The sequence below is a fragment of the Panthera onca genome, chromosome F1 (genome assembly GCF_046562875.1).
Source record: "Panthera onca isolate mPanOnc1 chromosome F1, mPanOnc1 haplotype 2, whole genome shotgun sequence".
NCBI classification, from domain to species: domain Eukaryota; kingdom Metazoa; phylum Chordata; class Mammalia; order Carnivora; family Felidae; genus Panthera; species Panthera onca.
Window position 1 is genome coordinate 59,364,017 of NC_138355.1, and position 22,534 is coordinate 59,386,550.

The window sequence follows — 22,534 nt, forward strand, 5'->3', positions numbered from 1 at the left end:
AGGTTGCAAAACACTCCCCCACCCCTTCTCCCAAGATCTGGCCTAGGCAAGACCAACACGTAAAAAGTCACGAACTCACTGCCCCACGGTATCTTGGGTGTCTAACTATGGTCATTTTAAACCCTCTTAGGACAAAGAACTTTAAATTGATAGGTGCCTGCCGAAGCTAACGTCTGTGGGTCGCAATATAATTGGCCACCATGAAATGCTGGAAATTGTAATTGGTTAATTAAATAATGATGTATTCTGACTTGCTAAAATCCATAGAAGCTCACTGCTACCTTTGTTTGGGACCGTTCTCTGCACTTTTCTCCTTAAGATCAGGAGATCGGGTTTGGCCCGACTGTGAATAAAATCTTGCCTCGCTTCTATTCGGTGTCTGGTGGTTTTTTTCGACAGCACCCTGTTTCATTTGGAGGTTCCACCGAGAGTCTATGACCACCCGAAATTCGGAGGCTGAAGCGGAACAGCTAGGGGAGAGCTCCCGAGAGACGTTCCTCGGCCCCGGCCTTCCGTTCTCAGACCTGGCTTAAGCAAGGTACGCGAGGCGGCGCCTATTTTCTGTTTTCTGTTCTCTGTTTTCTGTTACTGGACAGATCTGATTCTAGGAGGGAAGGCTGGACGCAGCTTAACTTCCCCCTAACTGGTGTCTGGTGGAGATGTCCCCAGCACCGTCTGGGTCTTTGGACCATCTGGGTTGGGCTTGATCACCCCAACTATTTGTTCTATGTTCAGTGCTCTGTGTGCCCTGTTAAATGTTTCCTGTTAACCTATCATTATCTCTGGTGTGACCCACTGTTTAACCTCCGTCATGGGTCAGTCTTCGTCCAAGCCTTGCTCCCTCCCTTAAATGCGTGCTAAATAACTTCTCTGGTTTCAGAAAAAGAGGAAGGAACTATGGCTTTAACCTAAAGCCTTCCTGGCTGCGGACATATTGCCCACTGGACTGGCCGACGTTCTCTGGGATTGACTGGCCCCCAGAGGGCTCCTAGAATCTTAACCTTGCTTATGTTCATCCTGCAGGATGTTCATCCCGACCAGGAGCCGTATGCTGTGACTTGGGTCGACCTCCTAGAAGACCCACCTTCTTGGTTGACAGAGTGCCAGAAACAGGGCCAAAAGCTGTCATCTGGCATCTCCCTTTCCCTCTTCCTTTCCTGTTCTCCTCCCAACTCCAAACCCTTGCTTCCCATCACTCAGCCTTCAAAGAGGCTTTCCCCAGTGCTTCAGGAGATACTCAAAGGGAGGGACTTGTTATCCGATCCTCAGAGACCACTTCCTTCTCCCCAGACTCCACTAGCTCCCCAGGAACCAGAAGCCGCAGGAGACCCTTTGACTAGTCCCCCACATACCAGATCAGGAGCCCTCTATAGAGGAGAACACCAGTCCTCCGATGCCCCAGTTCCCATCCTTCCTCTCAGGCAAACGGCTCCGGCTCCCGGTCCAGACGGGCAGCCAACACACCCGAAGCTTGTCTACACTCCTTTCTCCACCACAGACCTCTACAATTGGAAAACTCAGAACCTGCCTTTCTCTGAAAACCCCCAGGGCCTAATTGACTTATTGAGCTCCATTTTCACCACTCACTTACCTACTTGGGAAGACTGTCACCAACTCTTGCAGGTCTTACTGACTTCCGAGGAAAGGGCCCGAGTGCTCCGGGAAGCCACGAGAGCAGTCCTCAGCCCAGATGGGATGCCTACCACAGACCTTCACAGAATTGAGCACGTTTTCCCTTCCGCACCGTCCCAGGGGGACCCTAACACGGATAACGGTAGGGAGCATCTACTCCAGTGTCGCCAGATTCTGTTACAAGGGCTTCGCACAGCGGCACGAAAGCCCACCGATCTGACAAAGATTCATGACACGGTCCAAGGACCGAATGAGTCGCTTGCAGCCTTCCTAGAAAGGCTTTACCAGGCTTACTGTTTATATTCTCTTATTGACCCCAAGGCAATAGAGAACCGAAAAACCATCACTATGGCTCTCGTTTCTCAGTCGGCCCCCGACATCCATAAAAAGCTCCAAAAATGAGAAGGATTCAAAGGAAAGGTAATTTCAGAGTTGGTAGAAATAGCCCAGCGAGTTTTTCAGAGCAGAGACAGCCCTGCCATTATGCAAGGGAAGGAAATAGGGAAAGTCCTCGTCCTGGGGGAAAACCCCCAGGCAACAGCAAAGGACAGGGAAGGCCTCAACCCCACCAGAAAGGACCCCGGGCAACATTGGGAAAAACTCTATGGCTATCATTATCTCCTTGTACTAGTGGACACCTTCTCTGGATGGGTAGAGGCTTTCCCCACTAGAACAGAGTCCGCTCAGATAGTGGCTAAGAAATTACTCAATGAATTGGTTCCCCGATTTGGCATCCCTATTGGTCTGGGGTCAGATAATGGCCCGGCTTTCATAGCCCAGATATCTAAAATATTGGCCAAAAGCTTACAAATAAATTGGAAATTACAGTGTGCCCACCACCCCCAAAGTTCAGGGCAGGTAGAAAGAAACCTCTAAAAGAAACCTTGACTAAATTAATTCCAGAAATTAATTAGGGGTACGGGCCCCCCCCCTGCCCCCGTACACCTTACATAAAAGGCATTACCCCCTTTGAAATCTTATTTGGGAGACCGCCTCCCTTGCTTCCAAAATTGGGAGATGAACAATGGGTGGAAATCTCAAACCAACATCTCCTTAAGTCCTTGCAGGCTCTACAAAGTACACTTCCAGCCATCCATAACCTAGTAAAAGAAAGCCGGAAAGAACCGCCCTCTACAGTCGAACCATCAGACCAAGGACTCGACCTGGAGGTTGGATCTGGATGCAACGTCACACCTCCCCAAATTTAGAGGCACTCTGGGTTGGGCCCTATCCGATCATCCTGTCCACCCCATCCGCTGTGAAACTTGCCGGCCGGAGCCACTGGATCCATCGCTCTCAAATTAAAGCGGCACACCCCGACCACATTCCTCTACAATGGACTGTCAAACAGACCGAAAATCCTTTGGAGGTCCGGCTGGTAAAAGAATCTGCTGGGTAATTTTGTTCTTAATAATTTCCTTGGTGGGAGGAACATTTTCTGACCACGCCTCTGTCCAATACCGTTGGATAGTTAGCAAAACCACTACGGGACAGGTTTTAGCAAATTCTACTTCTTACGCTTCCCCCACCTTGACCTTTAATCTGTGTCTTCTGTTCCCCATTGAGTGGAAACAACAACCACAGTATCAAGGTGCTACCGGAGTGTCACCTTACCAGAGAAACCCAGACTGCCTAAGTTTCAAAGGAGTACAGTTTTATGCTTGTCCCTCTGACGGGCCCCCCAACTGTCAAGGACAAGGCCAGTTTCACTGTGCCTCATGGGTTGTGAAACCATAGCTGACTGGGTTACTGAAAAGGATCAGTTTATACAGTCTATAAGAGCAGTGTCTATGACCAAGAGTCAACACCTAGTCACTATCATCATTAAAAATGGTTTAGATCCCCGATGGAATACGGGGAGAACATGGGGATTGAGATTATACGTTTCTGGTCTTGATCCTGGCACTGAGTTCACCATTCAGAGGTTTAAAGTTAGAGCCACCCCTAGAACGCCCATTGGGCCCAATCCTGTAATTAACCCTCTCCCTGACCCTGGAAAACTGCCCCCCAGGCCTCTAGCCCGATCATCAGCTAAGTCTATGGCCCTTTCACCCACCACTACTGCCCTTATGTTGACTCCTTCCCCCACTAGGAACAAACCTGAAGTAAGAGAGACCAATACTTTTAAAGCCTTGTACTATACCTTTAAGTTTTTAAATGCCACCAACCCTAACATCACACAGGGTTGTTGACTATGTTTGGATCCTAGACCCCCCTACTACATAGGAATAGGTGCTCCAGTCCCTTTGGGAATGAGAGAAGACCAAGTCAGGAATTTGAGCCATGGCCAGATGGTCATTGTACCTGGGGGCAGAACCCAAGTCTCACCTTAGGAGATCTAGAAGGAACAGGGACTTGTTTCTATGCTGGAAATTACCAGATAAAACAGTCCAGGTATTTGACTTATTGTAACAGCACCATCTACTTGCCAAATAATACTTATGTGGGGGATACCCTTTACTTCCTTGTACCGCCCTCTGGGACTTGGTTCTCTTGCTCCTTGGGTTTAACCCCTTGTTTAAACCTCCACCTTATAATCAAGAGGTCTGATTTCTGCATTCTAGTCCACCTCCTACCCCAGGTCTTCTACTTTTCAGGTGAAGGAGGAGGAGAACACCTAGGTTTCATTTCCCAGTCTCGATTTACGAGGGAACCCATTTCTACTATCCTAGTGCCCCTCTTTGTAGGACTGGGGGTCGCAGGATCCTTTGGCGTAAGTACTGCCGCTTTCATCACAGGGGATCAGAACTTCAAATTACTAAGCAAACAAACTGATCAGGATATATCAGAATTAGAAAGGAATATCGATAAACTGTCTGAATCTGCAAACTCTTGAGCTGAGGTGGTACTTCAGAATCGGACCTGTTATTTTTGCAACAAGGAGGGCTTTGTATGGCCCTTGGGGAACAGTGCTGTTTTTATGTCAGTAATTCAGGAATCATCAAGCAGAGCTTGAGTCAGATCACACAACGACTAGAGGAAAGAGGAAGACAATGACAAATTCATCAAAATTGGTATGAGTCTATATTTTCCTGATCCCCTTGTCTAACAACTCTCCTAAGTGCCCTTGCGGGACCCGTTATCTTTCTCTTTCTAGCTATAACTATAGGACCCTGTTTGATAAAACTACTATAAATTGAAAAATAGGATCTATAAAGCTTATGGTATTGCATAGCCAATACGTTCCACTAGCCCAAATGCCAGAATAAGGTTATTCAAAGGTTTGAATAACTAACAAACAGGAGTGGGGAATGTAATAGGTCAACTTAAAGATATCAGAAAGCTTATCGTATGAGTTCGGCTTAAACTCACCTTTCATGAATAATTGAGACACAAGCTTATGTAGTTCCCTATTAGGCTTAGCGGAAATTACTAACCGCCCTATCTCGCTTCTGTAACTTCACCTGCTTGCTAGATAACTTAGGTTGCAAAACGCTCCCCCACCCCTTCTCCCAAGATCTGGCCTAGGCAAGACCAACAAGTAAAAAGTCACGAACTCACTGCCCCACGGTATCTTGGGTGTCTAACTATGATTGGTCATTTTAAACCCTCTTAGGACAAAGAACTTTAAATTGATAGGTGCCCGCCGAAACTAACGTCTGTGGGTCACAATATAATTGGCTACCATGAAATGCTGGAAATTGTAATTGGTTAATTAAATAATGATGTATTCTGACTTGCTAAAATCCATAGAAGCTCACTGCTACCTTTGTTTGGGGCCATTCTCTGCACTTTTCTCCTTAAGATCAGGAGATCGGGTTTGGCCCGACCGTGAATAAAACCTTACCTCACTTCTATTCGGCCTCTGGTGTTTTTTTTCAACAGCACCCTGTTTCAAACTTACCATTAAAACTCTGACTAGGGGATTTATTCAACAAACAATTGAATGACTTGGGGGTGGGATGGAAGTCAGAAAGAAGAACGTAATTAATCAACTGATGCTCCATCTGTAAGACAAACAAAGGTTCGACCTTTCTGTACCTTAATTTACATCAAATTATGATTGTTCACTCTCCCTCTTCCTGATAGTCCAAAAACATGAGAAGTTGCCATATATCCTAGTATGTTTTCTAGAATTCAGTAATTTCTCTTTTACAGATGTTTCTTTTTGAGGTAGTTTTTCATGACATTGAAACTGAGTACAATCTGGCTTCAGATGGCTTGGGCTTTCCCCTATGAAACTTTTCTTCCAATGCTAGACAAGGGGAGGCCATGCTGGAAAGCTCAGCTCACATAACCTCATTTGACAAATACGACATGTGCCAAAAACTTGACATTTCACAATACAAACTTTTTATGGAGCAGCTTTATATTTCAACTACAATACAGCATTCAAAGAGCATGTGATCTTCCAACCACCTCCCTAAGTCCCAAGGTTCGCTTAAAAATATATGGGGGAGAAACAAAGCTCCTTCACATTATGGCATCAAGTCTATGGCTCTCGCTTTGATTCCTTCCTTTTCCATCTGCGTTCTCCCAGGTGGCCAGGTTACTACCCTTGGAGATTCGCTGTCCAGCTGGAGAATGCTGGAGATTCACCAGCACTCCCGGAGGCTGGGGAAGACTTTGATCTAGAAGGAGTGCATTGGAAGTCCTCTCTGGAGGAGCAGTATTGTGACCCAACTGTCATCACAGATGAGATAATGGATAAGAAAATGCTTTGTAAACCATAAAGTCCTAAATGGGAGTGATTGTTTTATCATCGTTAGTATTTTACATATTAGTATTGTCACCACTGCTAATACAAGGAATCATCAAGCTTCCTAATTCAGAGTTCCAGTTTAGACTACAATGCCTCAGAAAGGTACGGTATGAGAAGCTTCAAGAAAAAAATTGGGAAAAAAAAAAACCAACCATCAATGCTCTAGTCTCTGGGAAGAGTTGCCATGCTTATAAGAGCCCAACAGGACCCTAGCTGACTCTAAAAGTAATTTTTTATTGCTGAAATGATCCTCCTTTATCAATGTAACACACCCATATATTCATATTCACACCAAACATTCAAAGATGTTTGCTGCTGAGGTCTCTAGACATTCCACCGTGAAAGGCGTAAAGACCTGGCCACCTTCCTTCCTGCCCCTCACCACCATCCACGGCCTTTTTTCAGACACTCCCACCCCCTGCAACAAAAGTTTCCCAAGCAGCTCACAAATTGGGATCACCCAAAAAGAAAAAGGAAAAAAAAAATGTGATTCAAGCAACAATCGAAGTAAGCATACGTATTTGGCACTAAAAGACGCGGAAAGTTGAGACTGCAGCCAGAGGTGGTTACATGACCGTGCCCATAATTTTACACTAGACAGTTACATGCAGTGATCTTGGGGGGCTCAGATGAATGTAATGAGAAGCACTTTTCAATTTTTACTGAGTATTTTTCAATAGATAAGTCCATTTAAGCTCCAATGTGGCAGCTTGACAAACTGCTTTCTCAACCAGCCTAAAAAAGAAAGAAACAAAAAATAATCATTTCTAACAAGCAAAGATAAAATAAAATGTTAATCTGGAAGAAATATAATTTCAGGTTTAGAACTCAGTTTTATGAAAAGGATAATCCGCTCCTATTTTTCCAGGCCTATAAATGCATTTTTTCCCCCAGCCCTCGGATAGCTACAAAGACCGAACATGGGGAAGAATTATTTCATTTCTTTTCCGGGGGGGTGCGGGGGGGGGGGCACTTGGCAATAACATTTTGCAGATCCACCTTGTGCTATTTAGGGACATGAGTTGGAAACGCCCTGTTAGCTGCTGCTTGTCAATGGATCCAATCTACTTTTATAATCTAATGAAGATCCAGCCCTTTTGTATCTGAGGACCATCTGTGAGTTTGGTCAGTGTCTCTGCCATCGTGTGTCTTATGCTCATTATCAGTAATTAACACAAGGAACAGATAACATCTTGGCTGTTTCAGCCTTCAGGGAAAGAATGATTTTTTTTTTTTTTAATGCCAGTTAGAACATAAAACTTGATACCAAAGCACTCATATTAAAGTCACAGGCAGTCCTGAAATATGTCCAATACAAACAATAACCCCACTTTATAAAATTTGTGCTCCAATTTCTCTTTTGCACTTCACAGGGTCCAAGAAGGTACAATTCCAGAAAGGGAAAAGAGATTTCCCTGGTGTCCGGCTTCACCTGAGCGTTCCCCTGCATCACGAGATCCAGTTCAGGAGGGAAAAACAAATGTTGGGCCACATTTTCTTTTTAGTTCCAGTTGGAATTAAGTTTCATGGTAAACATCTGTATTCAGACAGCTTAGGTGGATGATCTAGAAGAATGTAGATGAGGGGCGCCCGCATGGCTCAGAAGGTTAAGTGTCTGACTTCGGCTCAGGTCATGATCTCACCGTTCGTGGGTTCAGACCCCGAGTCGGGCTCTGTGCTGACAGCTCAGAACCTGGAGCCTGCTTCGGATTCTGTGTCTCCAGCTCTCTCTGCCCATCCCCCTCTCGTGTGCTTACGCTCTCTCTCTCTCTCTCTCTCAAAAATAAATTAACATAAAATGTAGATGAGAAAAAACGGCCCTGCTTCTCAACTTCTAAAATTTTCAAGTATGGCCATCACTGAGAAGTAGACAGAGAGAGAAAGGGAGCTGATCTTCTCTCCTGTATTAGATTTCCAGCCATACTGAACAACTAGCTTGATTTTGCCTAACCTGCAAGACAGAAAGGTGCTTATCAATATCCAAAATATTTCCACAAACATCTACCAGGGAACTTTTGCCATTATAGGAAATACAAACCAAGAAGTCAACTGTCTCATTCAATTTGCTAATAATGTTTCTAAGGAATCTCAGGACAACAAAGATTGAGTAGGACAACAAGGTAGATGTACAATACAGATTAATTACAATAAAAAGGGGATAATTATAATATGTATCTCCTAGTCCTATTGTTAGGATTAAGTGAGTTGATAAAGTTGAAGCAATTTAAGTAGTGTCTGATACCTGTAATCGCACAATAAATGCTAGCCGTCATTAGAAATATTCCCAGTCCTCTCTCCTGCTGTGTTCTGATTTTCAGCAGCCAACATTACTTCTCGCTATCACGTAAAGGGGGCAATGTATACATTTCTGAGAAAGACGTCATTCCGGGAACAGACGAGCAAATAGAGAAACACTGAGGATCAGAGAACCCACTCATTTACACTGAAGAGAAAGTTCCATTTTGCCGGAAATCTGAAGAGCCCTAGAGAAAGCAGAACACGATGTTTTCATTTCTGGCCCTCTTACATGCCTGTGAACAGATTCCAATGATAATGCTTTCCCAACAGGGATAGTGACTTTGCATGCCAGAGCATTCCGGAGAAAATTGCTGGAGACCTGCACCCTACCCCCAACCTGCCACCAAATAAGCATAGCTAAACTGGCTTCTCACCTCTGTTAAAAATGGCGGGAATGTAGTCAGCCTCTGTATATGTTCCGCTTCCTTGGAAGGGCCTTTCTAAGAACAGAGAAGGCCTGCATCTTTTTTGCCTGATAGAGAACTATGCTGTCAACAGAGTTTGAATAGTTAACTAAACTATCAAGGAAGGATTCTAGAAGGAATACCTTCCTTTTAGAAGGAAGCACAGGCCAAGCACGGGGTTTTGAGACGAACAGATCTGGCTTTAACCTTAGATCATGCTTCCATTTACTGGCTTTGTGATGTTGGGCAAACTAGTTCACTTATTCTGTGATGTTTCCCCATCTAGGTTGACTATTCATGCCAGTCTGCCTGGAATGGTTCTAGATTATATCTATTGCCCTTGGTAGTTAATAAAAGCTGCCTATTACTCCAAAAGGGCTCCAGTTTGGACAATAAATTATACAGCTACCTCACTCTTCTGTAAAATTTAAAATGTAGTGACCTCAAAGGGTGGTTGTGAAGTCTAGCCATAGTGTATATTCACTGCTACCACAGTGCCTTGCATATAGAAAGTGTTCAATTAAAACTCTCTTCCTCTTTATTTACTTCCGATCTGCATTGTCCCGTACATTAGTCATTAGTCTTGCATGGCTGTTGAGCACTTGAAATGCGGCTGGTTCAAGCTGAGATGTACTGTGAGTGCAAAATACACCAGATTTTAAAGATTGCATTTCTAGTGAGCAGCACTGCTTCAGATGGTCTAGTTATACCTCTGCTACACCCTCACACACTTCATTCCATCAACACCACCCCACCTCACCCTCTGAATTCTTCCTTCTAGAACTCAAGGCGAGAATCAGGTATAATTTCATCATATTTATCGGCATATTCTTAAATTATTCTGGGTTTTTCAAGGTAAAAGGGTAATAAACTAAGGGGCAACACAAAATCGACTTTGATCATGTCCCTCAGCTATGGCTTCTCCTTAGGGATAAGAACACTGACCTTGAGTACATTAGGAAAGCTGAGGAGCCCGTGCCAACTCTGGAAAATGTCCATGTTGGCAAGAAAAAAGGAGCTTGGTTTGCCAGAAAAGATATCGCAATCGCTCCCTGGATCAGATGGGCTAATTCTTGTGAATGCTTGTGAAACACCTCAGGCCCCAAATCCAAATAACATAAAGAGCTGGGGCCCAGGAGCATGCCATAGGTACTGCCTCTTAGAAAAGAAGAATTTCACGTCAAGAAAAACCACCGTCAGCCCAAAAAAAAGTCTTCTAAGAGCATTCAAGTAACCTCTAGCCCAACTTTTGTAGATCCCCGGACGATGGATGGAAGAGTTGAGGAACAGCAAAGTAGAGGGCAAATTCACTCCAAAACAATAATTCAATCAATGCCCGTGCCACAGTGATACAATTAGTTGGGGAGAAAAAAAAAAAGCGCCAACATTCAATTTTTAAAATATTAGCAAATCGGATTTTTAAAACGTTTCTATCAAATAATGTACTTAACAAAACCTCTTTGGGTTCACAATATTTTTACAAAATGTTTTGTCTGGAAAATGGAAAACGTTGGCTGAGGTGGTTGTCCGGGCATCCCAGGCCAACTGTCGTAGACGTAAGGAGAAAGGATTCAAACTGGTTTCTCAGCACAACCAAAAAAGAGCTGTAGTCGATGTATTGAACTTTTCATATTTCAACCAGTTGCTTTGGTGCTGCGCGCACACACACATCGACTTCACTCCTCAAAAGAGCACCTTCCTTACCGATGGCCCCGAAGTTTGGAAGGAGGGAAATGAGAGACAATATGAGAAGTATGTGTTGGGTCGATCTAATATTTAATGTGTTCCATGAGATGCTTTGTGTCTGAGCTCCACCAGCTCTCATCGGGTAACTCCCTCACCCCCTTCACCCCACAATCAAATAATTCCCCTCCCTTTGATAAGAAGCCAACGTAGGGAGAGGCAGTGGTCTGGAAGTGGAAGAAAACACAGTGGACCTCTCACTTTCCCTCTCTAACCACAACAATTGGAGGAGACTTTGGCCTGAAAAATCGATCTGCTACCAAATGGTACCCAGATGGAGATCACAGCTGGTCTCTGGTACCATCCATCTTCAGAACAAGCCTGTTGCCGAAGAGAAGAAAAGTGGGTTGACAGAGCAGTTAGAGGGCCTCTCTTTTCTTCTGCACGCTTTTCCTTTTATCTTTTCCCCTTCAATTTCAGAGCTTCTTGTTCTCACCTTCATGCTGTGGCAGCGCTAACACAGAAAACTGCAGCCCTGGAAACCCAGTGGTGAGTAATAGCCCCAGGCTCTGAATACCTAATGTCTGTTGTATGTGGTGGGGTGGGGAGAACCAGAGGGAGGGGATCCATTTGGTCAAATTGCCTGCCTTGGAATAAGGACCTTGTGGTGAGGACCCCAATACATCCAGAGAGTATCTGACTTTTGATACCTGTCTTCTAATTAAATCCAAACATCTAATATGCGTGGCCTTTAGGAATGCATTGTTCAAACAGATTTGATTCTTGCCCGGAGCCTTTCAAGCCACTGACCACTTTGAACCTAATTAGAAAAAGCAGAGGACACTGCAGACATTTAATAAAAGGAATCGGGTTGCCGCTTCATCTTCATGACCTGGGATTTATAAGGGAATTTCACTGGCTTTGTAGCAATGTAAAATAAATAGACATTAGATGATGACAGGGAAAACAAAATTGCTGCCAAAGCTAAAAAGAGCTTGGCAAAAGAAGAAAGAACTAGTACATAGTCAGTCATTATTTACTGTACAAACCTTTTCACAAAGCATAAAGGAGAGATACATAGGAATAATGGGCCCTCGCTAAGGATGAAAAGGGCTTTCTGTAGCTACATTATCCCCTGACGAAGACACTTACGTGCCCCAGTGTTACACAATCTTATTGTTCTACTCAGCCATTCAGAAAGCTAAATGAACAGCCCTGCTCTGCAACTTTTGAAGGTTGGAATAAATAGTCCACAGGATTCCAAGGAAAAGAATAAAACCATAAGGGATGGAAATAACTAATTAATATGTTAATCCTTACAGACTGCCACAGTCAAGCGCATATGCTCTGACCAGTTAATTATTCTTTAGCCTGTAACGCTCACATGTGAATAAGGACAGTCACCTAACCTACCAGCTCCTGACAAAAAGATCCAACTGTTCATTATTTAACTTAAAAGGAAGAATCCTTTGCTTTTTCGTGGCCGTGGCAGTGGTGGCGTTGAGATGTTAGCAGACCACTGTGAGCTGAAACAATTTCATTTCATCAGATCTTAAAGAAATGGCTTGACTCTACACGACACTCCCCCTTCCCCACCCCAGAAAAGCTGAAATCGTGTGGCTTTTTAAGTTGTGTCCATTGAATCCAACAATACAAACTTATTCCTAAATGTTAATGAAGAAAGATGTTTTTTTATAAACTATAGCGTGCTTACAGCTGCAGAGCACTTTAACTATAAACTTGGCCTAGACTAGAACCAGAGATGCATGACAAAAGATTTGAAGGACCAAGGTATATTATTCATTAACGGTAATTGATAGTTGATTGTTCTACTAGATCGCATTGCGATCGCTAAAATCATAGGTAGACTCAATTAGCCTTTCAAATGTGCATGCTTGTAATGAGGAAGGCGATGGGTGCACTGGGATGGAAAGTGAAAACAAAACGTTCCTATAGCACCTGACAAACATAAAGGATGGAAATTTAAAAATGTATTCAGGAGAGCGCACAACAAAAAGATCATCTAACAAAGAAAAGAAGTCAAAACCACGGTTAAGTAGGAGGGTCATAAACTAGTGAGGACTGTTTAATCCCACCCTCTAAAGCAGTATGGGGTCATTGGGGTCATGTAAAGACCACTAACTGAGTGTCCAACCCGATTCGATAACTTTATGACCACAGGACCTTGGACAAAACACTTGCCCTCTTTAAGCCACCACTCAACAGGAAAATTTGGAAATTGACACCCCCTGCCTCACAATGTTGTAATTTCAAATATCAAATACCAAGGTGGTGGGAAGATGTTCTGAAAGCTGTAAATCCCTGTATGATGATGTAATTTAATTTATTATAATAAAGAAGAATCACATATGTAAGCATTAGATTTGTCAGTTTCAAAGAACATGAAAAAATAGTCAACACTGTGACAATCGTGAATGTAATTTAATCTTTGAGAATTTAAGAAGTATTTTAGGAAGCAGAAATGCCTCCCTCTGCCATGAATACAGCCATCAATTATGGAAAAGCCAATGGAATTATATGGCAAAAATTAAAATTATGATTTCATATATGTGGTTGTTCTAAATATTGATAATCAATAACTATTATACCCCTTTATGCCTTTCAACTTCTTCATAGAAGTTGGATGAGACATATGATGCATCTATTGGACAGAATGGTCTAGAACAACGTCAGCTGAGAGGGTTTCCATAAGACATTATTGATTGAGCAGTGTAAGAAGGCACAGGGGGCGTGAGTTTGAGGGAAAATCAGAGAGAGCGTCAGTTGGAGAACTCAAGATACTTTATTTCTGTCGGAATGCTCTCGTAACACACTGCCATCTGCTAGAAAATCATTGTAATAAATACAAAAATCCTCACTGCTGCAATATCATTGGAACCCCATTCGCTGTGGTGCCCTTGTGGAGTGAGTGTAAAAGCTTCCCAACAGTGTATGGTGGCCTTGAGATGTCTAGTTTTACCTTTATACCTTCATTTAGTATTCTTACATGTGCTGCAAAGTTTATGAACTACGTTTGAAAACCCATATATGAAAAAATATGTATCAGTAGACCCTAAAATGAATTTTAATGGCAATGATAAACCTAAGCCTTTCAGCACAGATTTCTGAATGTCTAAATATAAATATGGACATGGGCTCAGAGACTATGATTTCCAGCCCAATTTTCCAAATATGTACATCAACGAACACCTTTGCTACCTTCTTACATCATTTATAAATTTTATAATTATATTTTTTATAAAAGTACTTAATATCCAGTGATGGACAAAATAACTAATCTATAATCTTGAATCTATCTACAATTAATCTACAAGCTTTTAAGGAAAACCTTCATAAGTTTTTAGTTATTATAATATTTTACTTTTTTTAATGTGTAAGCACCATGCTAAATCATAAATAGATTTTAAGGCTCTGATTCAGCCAAAGTAACTTTCCGTATTCCTGTTTATGCTGTCCAGTGTCACTTCCAACGTTTTACACAGGTATTAAACGTGTATTAGTATTGGAAACCACCCAGATGTCCATGAATAGGTTATTGGTTATTATAATATATTCATACACTAGAACACTAGAAAGCTATTAAAATGATGAGCCGAATGTATGTAGTGTTTGGGGGGAAAATGAAGTTCAAAATCCATGTTCAAAGCAGGCTAAGTAGAGATCAATGCTGATAAAGGATGGATGTATAGACATTCAATGTATCTGTAGAATAAACTAGAATGATTTACAACACACTGTTGCAGTGGCGATTCATGAATGGCTGGAACATGGGTGATTTCATTTTCATATTTATTCATTGCTGTGGTTGCTGAACCTTTTCTAATAATCATGAGTTGTTTGGTTGGGAATTTCATTGACAAGGTGGTGCTGAGAAAATTTCTATCACCCACAAACAAGTATTTTGGAGGTAGCCTCTTTGAACAACCTGGAGGGATATTCAATATTTGACTTAAACAAGTAGCATCCACTGTATTCACACTGGCAGAGATTTGTAGAGTTTGAGTCTTGCTTTTCAGTACGTGTCAACAATGATTTTTAAATGTGTTTTCTTCTGGTTTAGCTCTTCAACCATTTTCCCCAGGATAATCGAAAGGAAAGAAAGGTGTGCCCAGGCCTGTTGGTTGAGAATGGTTGGGAAAGACCCAAAGAAACCTTGTAAAGAGTATACGCATTCTCTCCGGGTGATGGCGGACCAGCTTAAATACAGTTCTCTATATTACCTCTTTATTTATACCTATATCTAGATAGGGATATCATGGCCTATTACGTTCCTGACTGTTTTCTTACCCGAATGCAAAGATGAGAAAAGTCAGAACTGCGCTCAAGGAATTACAAGTCGTTCTGTATCTACACAGTCCTGAAGCTTCAAACATAGACACAACCAAGAGAATTAGCCAGAGGACCAATTGTCTTCAAAATAACCACTCATTTCGTTAAAACCAATGACTGCTCCTTTTCAAAGCATAATTATACTTTATACAAGAAGACAGCCATTAGGATCAGTGAGAGTAAGTCGCCTAATTTACAGATGTCAAAGACAAAAACCTTCACAAGGCATTGAAAACAAAATATGTATTCTTGGTTTGTAAGTGAATATGAAATGTGTATTCATAGCCATGTGGGTGTCCATCTGCAGACCTGCCAGTGAGCAGACATATCCTTGGTGCCGGGGAAGAAGGCGAATTGGAAAACACCGTGAGGAGGGGGGACAGCCTTTTGAAGCTACTGGGGACAGCTGTTTAATGTGGAAGCTATCATCTGCGCACACAGAAGCATTCACATGCTTATGAGCAAAGGGTAATTGCCGGGTGGCTTATTAATTGAAAGTAAATGTTCTCTCTTCTTTGTGAAATGGCTTGATATTGAAAAACCAAACACATGATAAAAGGACATGCACAGTCAGCAGAGAAACCTCAGCTTTGAAAAATCTGCCAGGAAGGAGAAAGTTTAGAATGGATTTGTTTTCTGGCTCCTCACAATAAATAAACCACCAAGAGACTCCCAAGGACCTGAATAATGAATCAATGTTCCCCTCCCTCTCCCCCCTTGTGCTCTGCCTCTCCAGCTCTTTCTCTGTCTCGTCACATGTGCATGGTGATCAAGTACCCAAGGAGATGCCATATTTTCGGTCCTTTTTCTCTTGAGGCAACTAACACTTGAAAGAGAAAATGAATTCCACGCATCCTGCATCAAACAACCGGGGGCTTCCTAGGAGACAAAATAAAAATTAGACTTCTAGTGTATGAGTCATTTTTCCCATTGTTGATTTTTTTTAATGTTTATTTACTTTTGAGAGAGAGAAAGACAGAGTGCAAGCAGAGGAGGGGCAGAGAGAGAGAGAGGGAGACACAGAATCGGAAGCAGGCTCCAGGCTCCGAGCGGTCAGCGCAGAGCCTGCCGCGGGGCTCAAACTCACAAACCGTGACATCACAACCTGAGCCCAAGTAGGACACTCAACTGACTGAGCCACCCAGGATCCCCCATTTTTGCCACTGTCAAATAAATATGATGAGCACTCAAAAACTCTGTTCATGAAGTGAATATATGGCTATATTGCAGACTGGATTTCCTTGCCTATATTATTTCTAGGTTCGTCATCAGGTTGCTAATTTACGCAGTTAACAACGTGGCTGCATTAGAGGGACATAACTGGCTATATTTACCAAATTCTGTGAATAAATTTAAATTTGCTGCTGAGTGCTCCAGTCAACGGGTGTGCTGTAGTGTTCTCCAGTGGAGACTCGTGTCTTTGAGCCTCTAAGACCTGAGCCCAAAGTATCTTTTCATAATGCAATAATTAGCACCACAAAACACTATTTCACTATGAGTATTTGCCCCTGAACCAAAACAGTGCTGGGCTTAGGCAAAAGCCACACGTATACACAACACACCCTATCTAGGATCCAGCGCTTTCAAGTTTTCTCTCTTCTCCTGGACATATATAATTTGTGCCATGATGTGAGTTTAAGTCAATGAGGTACCTTCTCAAGAGAATATTTGTTGGCAACTGATATCTAAATATGCAAGGAACATCTTTGTCAATGTTCCAAGCACCGAGGAAAGGCTTGTGGAAGTAACACTTTTCGGAACCGGCACCATGTTTTCTACTCTTGAGTGAGCGAACTAGTCCCCTTTGCAAAAAAAGACAGAAGCGTCATCCCAGAAGGAGGCAAAGGTAACTGTGTTCTGGAAATGCAGCCCTGCCAAGAAGTCATCTGTTCTCCTTGGTGTTGGAAAAACCTCAAACATGTTAAATGCATTTTCCAATCAAAGGTTCGAGGGCTCTGGAAAATTCTTCCTGAGCTCCATTCAAAACAATGGAAGGACATGATTTCGATGTCTCGTTCATTTGTGAGTCCAATGTTAGTTCTGTTTTTTTACCTTTGGAAAGCTGAAATCACATGCCTGGACTTCCCAGTATGAGAATCTTTTGACGACCATGGGCTCTCAAGAGGTAGATTTTTACTCTTTTATTTGATGCTGCTGTCTTAGTTACTTCCATTTTCTTCCTAGTGTGAACAGAGAAGACAAATCCCTTCAGGAGAGTTCTTGATCTGGCATGAGGGTTTAAAAAGGAGGTAAGGGATGTGAAAAGCAAAAGCAAAGGGGAGATGGGATGGAAGCAAGAGCCAGTGCAAAACTGAGTATACGGAGGGACAGTGTACAGGTGCAGCGAACGAGATGCCATGACAGCTGAGCTTCCGTTGTCCTCTGTGCATTGTGTCAAGGAGGTCATGTGACAGACGCCATTTTTAATGCGGAAATGAAAGTGATTAGAAACGTTATTTTATAAACCTCAAAAAACAAATTATCCTCCCTGACCCTGATGTTGTATTTGTTGTTGTTGTTGTTGTTGTTTTGTACCATAAATGGCCTTTACTGTTTCTATGAAATCAACGTAAAACAAAAGATAAAAGTCTTTCCAAAAATGCACAAATTCTAAATCCTCTGATGCTGGAAACAAGGTTGAACAACATGAAAAACCATTCCAACAGCTGTTTCTTTACAATAGCTATTAAGAATGGAATCTCATGGTGTCACGTAACCAGCTGTCATATTGAGGAAAAGTGAACGTACGATCGATGTAATGCTCCTGGGAGGTGGTTTCTTTGAGAAGAGAAGGGTCAGGAAGGTACCGCTCTAACCTGCGAACAGTGCTTGAATTGTTTGGAATGTTGATTCAGGATCCTACAAAGGCCCCATTTTCCCTATTCTCCTGGTTGATTATACACCTGACAAATGGTAATGGCAACACTAGCAGACCTGAGAGAGTTCTCTAGCTCTCTAATGCGAGCCAATATTAAGTCTGATAATCTCTCTCTCTTTCTCTCTCTCTCTCCTCCCCCGCCCCCTCCCACCTTGCCCCTATTTTGATAGCTGTCTACTGTTTAAGCAAAGCACTGGGTTTCCTTACAGTGGAGGCCCAGGTGGCCTCGGTGTCAGTCTAAACAAGTTGATGTGAAATCGATCTTCCAGGGTTGAAACTAGGTGAGCTGGTGTCAGCAGAGCATTCCACCTTCAGCAAAGATAATTCTTTCAGCATCAAGGGGAGGGGAGGGAGAACCAAGAAGAGCTGGCACAGGTGTCCAAGTTGCCCACTTGTATTTGCTTTTGAAACTCAAATTGCGATGACATCATCCTATCAAAGGACTGTGTTTGTTGATGTTTGTTTCTGTGGGTTGTCAGTATATAACCAGGCACAATTACAGCTGGGACCAACCCTCTATATTAAAAAGATGGAAAAATTGAGCCACAAAAGAAACTATTTGGGCACAGAAATGTTGATGGCAGCAAACAAGGAAAATGCAACCTGAGTGGAAAATTCCATAGTTATAAAAACAATCTGGACAGTGTGGGTGGACTAGTGGTTCAGAAAAAATACATATAGTTGACTCTTAATCATGCCCACCGATAAAATCCAACCAATAGAATCAGTAATCCAGAAATAATTTTCTCTTTAGGTTTTCAAATCAATATGTGAGTTTTTTTAGAGGTAGACGTATTTTGTTTAACTATGTTTGGCTTATTACTCTCTTGGCTTTGGCACTTCATCAATCTTTTGGGGCAGTATGTAAGTTTAAAAGAGAAGTCAGAGTGACCTTTGTGTGTGTCTGAACCTAGCATTGTCAATGGAACACACACACACATATACTCACATACATACACACAACTTTGAAGAGAGAAATGGGTCATACTCATGAATTTAGTTGGTGGCATGAATAGGGGCATTTCATTCTTGAATCTCACTGAGTTGGAACCGCTGGAAATGAGGCATGACCTAGAGCTGCAATGCAGAAACAACACTAATCCCTTATCTATCAGACTTGTCCTGAGATTAGGCTAGATCTTAAAATCACTATAAAAACTGATTGGAAAGTGAAAATTTTAGATAAGCAACTGGTTCTTGGGTTTCTGTAATATTAGAATAAGTTGATGTTGGAAAGACCCAGACTTTTCCACTTAAAGAACATTCTGGAAACTCAACATCTGCTTATACAGATGAAAAAAAAAAATCTGAACTTAAAAAACCAATCCAGTACATTAAAGAGCATCTTTTAGTTCCCAAAAATGTGGAATTAGAGCTAGCAAATGTATAAACAGCAGAATCTCGGAAGAGTTGAGCACCAGCAGTGAAAGATCTAAAGATACACACCATCCCATGCCCTATGACTCTGTGGCCTGAAGCTGCACATGCAAGCTCTTGTAGCCACGATCTGACTTGACCTCTAAAATTCAATAGAAGTAATAAGGAACACTACCGATGTGGTAAAAGTATTGCTAAGATTACTGGGGAAATCAATGGTTGAATGCGTTGAAGAATAAAAGGCAGGCACTATTCCTACACATTTAAAAAGGTAAGACAAACTATCAAACCTCAGTTCAAACCTACACCAGAGGAACCCTCTCAGAAATGTCTCCTAGAGCTTGGTGAGAAAACATTTTGGGTAAGGGGAACTAAAGTCATCTTGCTTTTTTACTTCCGACAATGTCACTTCATCCTCTACATACCAAGTTGCATGAGACTTTCGGCCCCAACCCAGAGAGTGCTAGAAGCCACAACATTTGTTGGGCCCATGAACAAACTGAAAAACAAGGTAATTTTCATAATGCTGTTTCTTTATGCTGGTAAGAGTGATGAAGGACGTGACCTCTCAGCATTTTGCCTGATTTCATTGTCTTGCCTTAATGGGTAACATATGCAGTAGGAAAGTCCTCCTAGTTTGTCAATATAGACAAATCCATACGATAAATCAAGCTTGATGCAGCACTGAATATTTTCCTCAGATGACTGCTTTATGGAGGACTTGAACCAGAATTAGAAGTATTTTGGATCAGTTCTGCACAAATGCACTTGTTCTTTGTATATTTCAAAAAAAAAAAGTACCAATGTCTCATTATTGTTACACTATAAAGGTACGAAATAGGCAATCTCAGTGAACACCTTAGATAATTTGTTTACCACTATATTCTAGAACCAAGTTCAATGCTTAGCTGGTGGTAAATGTTCAAAATAAATAACGTAAGCTTGTCCCTTTAACAGACTGAGTTGCTTTTAATATGAGTGGCTTTTAAGTCTAACCATTTTTATCACCTCCATTTGGATCTTAATGAACAGGGCATTCTAAACGTAATTCCATGTTTTGTCAACCAATGCAGTTTACAAAGAGAGCTTCAATCATTTAATTGTGCCGTAGTGGTGGTGCCTTCGGAGAGAGCTGAGGACTGCAAGGCACTGTTCCTCCCTCACGTCTTTTCATAACATGGAGCTCAGCAAGCGTGCCTCCCTTGAAGTTCTCCTTCTCGCCATTCCCCATCCATCCATCTCATAAATGCTTATTGAGCACCTACCTTGTAGTATACCAGGCATCAAAGTCCTAAAACTTCTCTAGGTTTCATTCATACAAAACAAGGTGCTTATACTTTATGATCACTTTCTCGAGGTTTGGTTTTTTTTTTTTTTTTAATTTTTATTTATTTGTTTTAAAAGCATGAGTGGGGGAGGGGCAGAGAAAGATGGGGGGAAGAGAGAATCCCAAGCAGACCCTGCATTTGGGGCTTGATCCCATGAACCGTGAAATCACGACCTGTGCTGAAATCAAGAGGCAGACGCTTAACTGACTGAGCCACCCAAGCGCCCCGATGATAACGATTTCTTTATGCCGCTCAGAAACTCTTTTAACTTCTGTCTGGCTTTGTGCCTGTGTTCTAAACACAGGTCTCTAGGTTTCCAAATTCTAGGTTCGTGGCGCCTTACTGGGGTAATCTTCTTGCTTTCTCGGCACCTTGACTCAGTGCTAGCTTGTTCCTCTCCATCACGTTTCATGTCTATGCTTCTAATGATTCACAAGTCAGAAGACTACAAAAGTCTCCCTTACTCTGTGGTGTGCATTCTGGAAGTAGATCTCAAAAGTATTCAGGGTTGGCGGAAAGCTCTAACAGAGCGGGATTTGCTTTCTTGAAAGCCTCAGGCCCCACAGTCATATAACCCAGAGATTATAAGCCTACCTTCTTTCCAAAGTGCTGCTCTGATTTCATTCTCAGCGACGTGTCCTTGAATTCCTTCTCGAATCCAATGCCATTTTGCCGTCACGCTGCACCCAATTCATGCCATGCCCCAACAGGAGGTGCCCGCAATAGTGTTGAGGGGCCAGGCAAATCTGAAACAGTCCATTGGCCATTAACTAGTTTTACAAACAACAATGAAACAGGAAATAACAAAGCATGATCCCTGAATTAGTACTTCAGCAAAAATACTCAAGACTTTTTCCACAGCCTGTAAATTGCTCCAGCTGTGTTTGCACGGTTTATGAAATTGAGAGAGGCAAGCTCTAGAGACAAATTAAAATCTTGGATCTGGTCAGAGATGATTTTATAGTAAAGGTGCTCAGTAATACGGCGTAGACTTAGATACACACAGAGCTATAAAGCCAAGCTCGACTGAAAATGCAAACAGTTTACCTTATGCATCGTCCACCCAGAGGGATAAGGACTGGCATATATCAAAACACAGATCAACCCAAAGAATAAGGTCCGTTTTATTGCTATGTTTTACCAGGAGAGGATGAGGGTATAATATTTTATTATGAAAGAACTAATAGAAGGAACAGAAGAAAACGGGAAGATGGCCTTACCTTGGAAGGAAATGAATGGTGGGTGAGGAGCGCCACCTTTTGGCTGTCGGATGCTTTGACATTCTCTAGGTAAAAAGCATTTTGGCTTAGCAAACATTGGACTTTGCAATTCAATTCAGAAATATTTCTAAAAGTTCTTTTCCAGGTATCTCTGGGTCTCATCCTGCTTGGAATGAGCCTTCTCAGACTTCCTCATGTTCTGCCCACTTAGTTACTGGCCAAAAGGTTGATGTTAGCTATCACTGCTCCCCTATTACTTCCCGAAGTATCATGGATGTAGCCAGAAAGCCAGGAGAATATTGAAAATGGGGGGACATTTTAAAATCGCAATGCACTCCTGGCTGGAATGGCACATGAGAAACAAATACAGAGTTTGATTAATCTAACACAGTCCTTAAAGTCTAATAGCCCTGAACTTAACCCAAGCTATGACATTTTGGAAGAGATTTATGGTACCTGGTTGGATAAGCATGGAGTTCTCCAGAGAAATAAGTTAAACATACACGTAACACAAATAACATGCAGGTATTGATGCCTGTCACGGAGGCTCCCCACCTCAAGAAAAATCTTAAAATAGCCACACGGGTGCCCATTAATTGTGGCAAACTGAAAAGATGTTGGAGACTCAGAACTGACCAAGGACACGGCTCAGCACGCCATAA

At 42.3% G+C, this 22,534-nt stretch overlaps 1 long non-coding RNA gene across 1 annotated transcript; it reads left to right on the forward strand.

Annotated features, from left to right (window-relative positions):
- The first annotated feature begins 356 nt into the window (after positions 1–356).
- LOC145713339 (uncharacterized) lies at positions 357–4,895 on the forward strand. Its single transcript, XR_014136407.1, has 3 exons — positions 357–538; positions 1,422–1,774; positions 4,568–4,895. It is a non-coding gene; the product is annotated as an uncharacterized LOC145713339 (long non-coding RNA).
- The last annotated feature ends 17,639 nt before the right edge of the window (positions 4,896–22,534 follow it).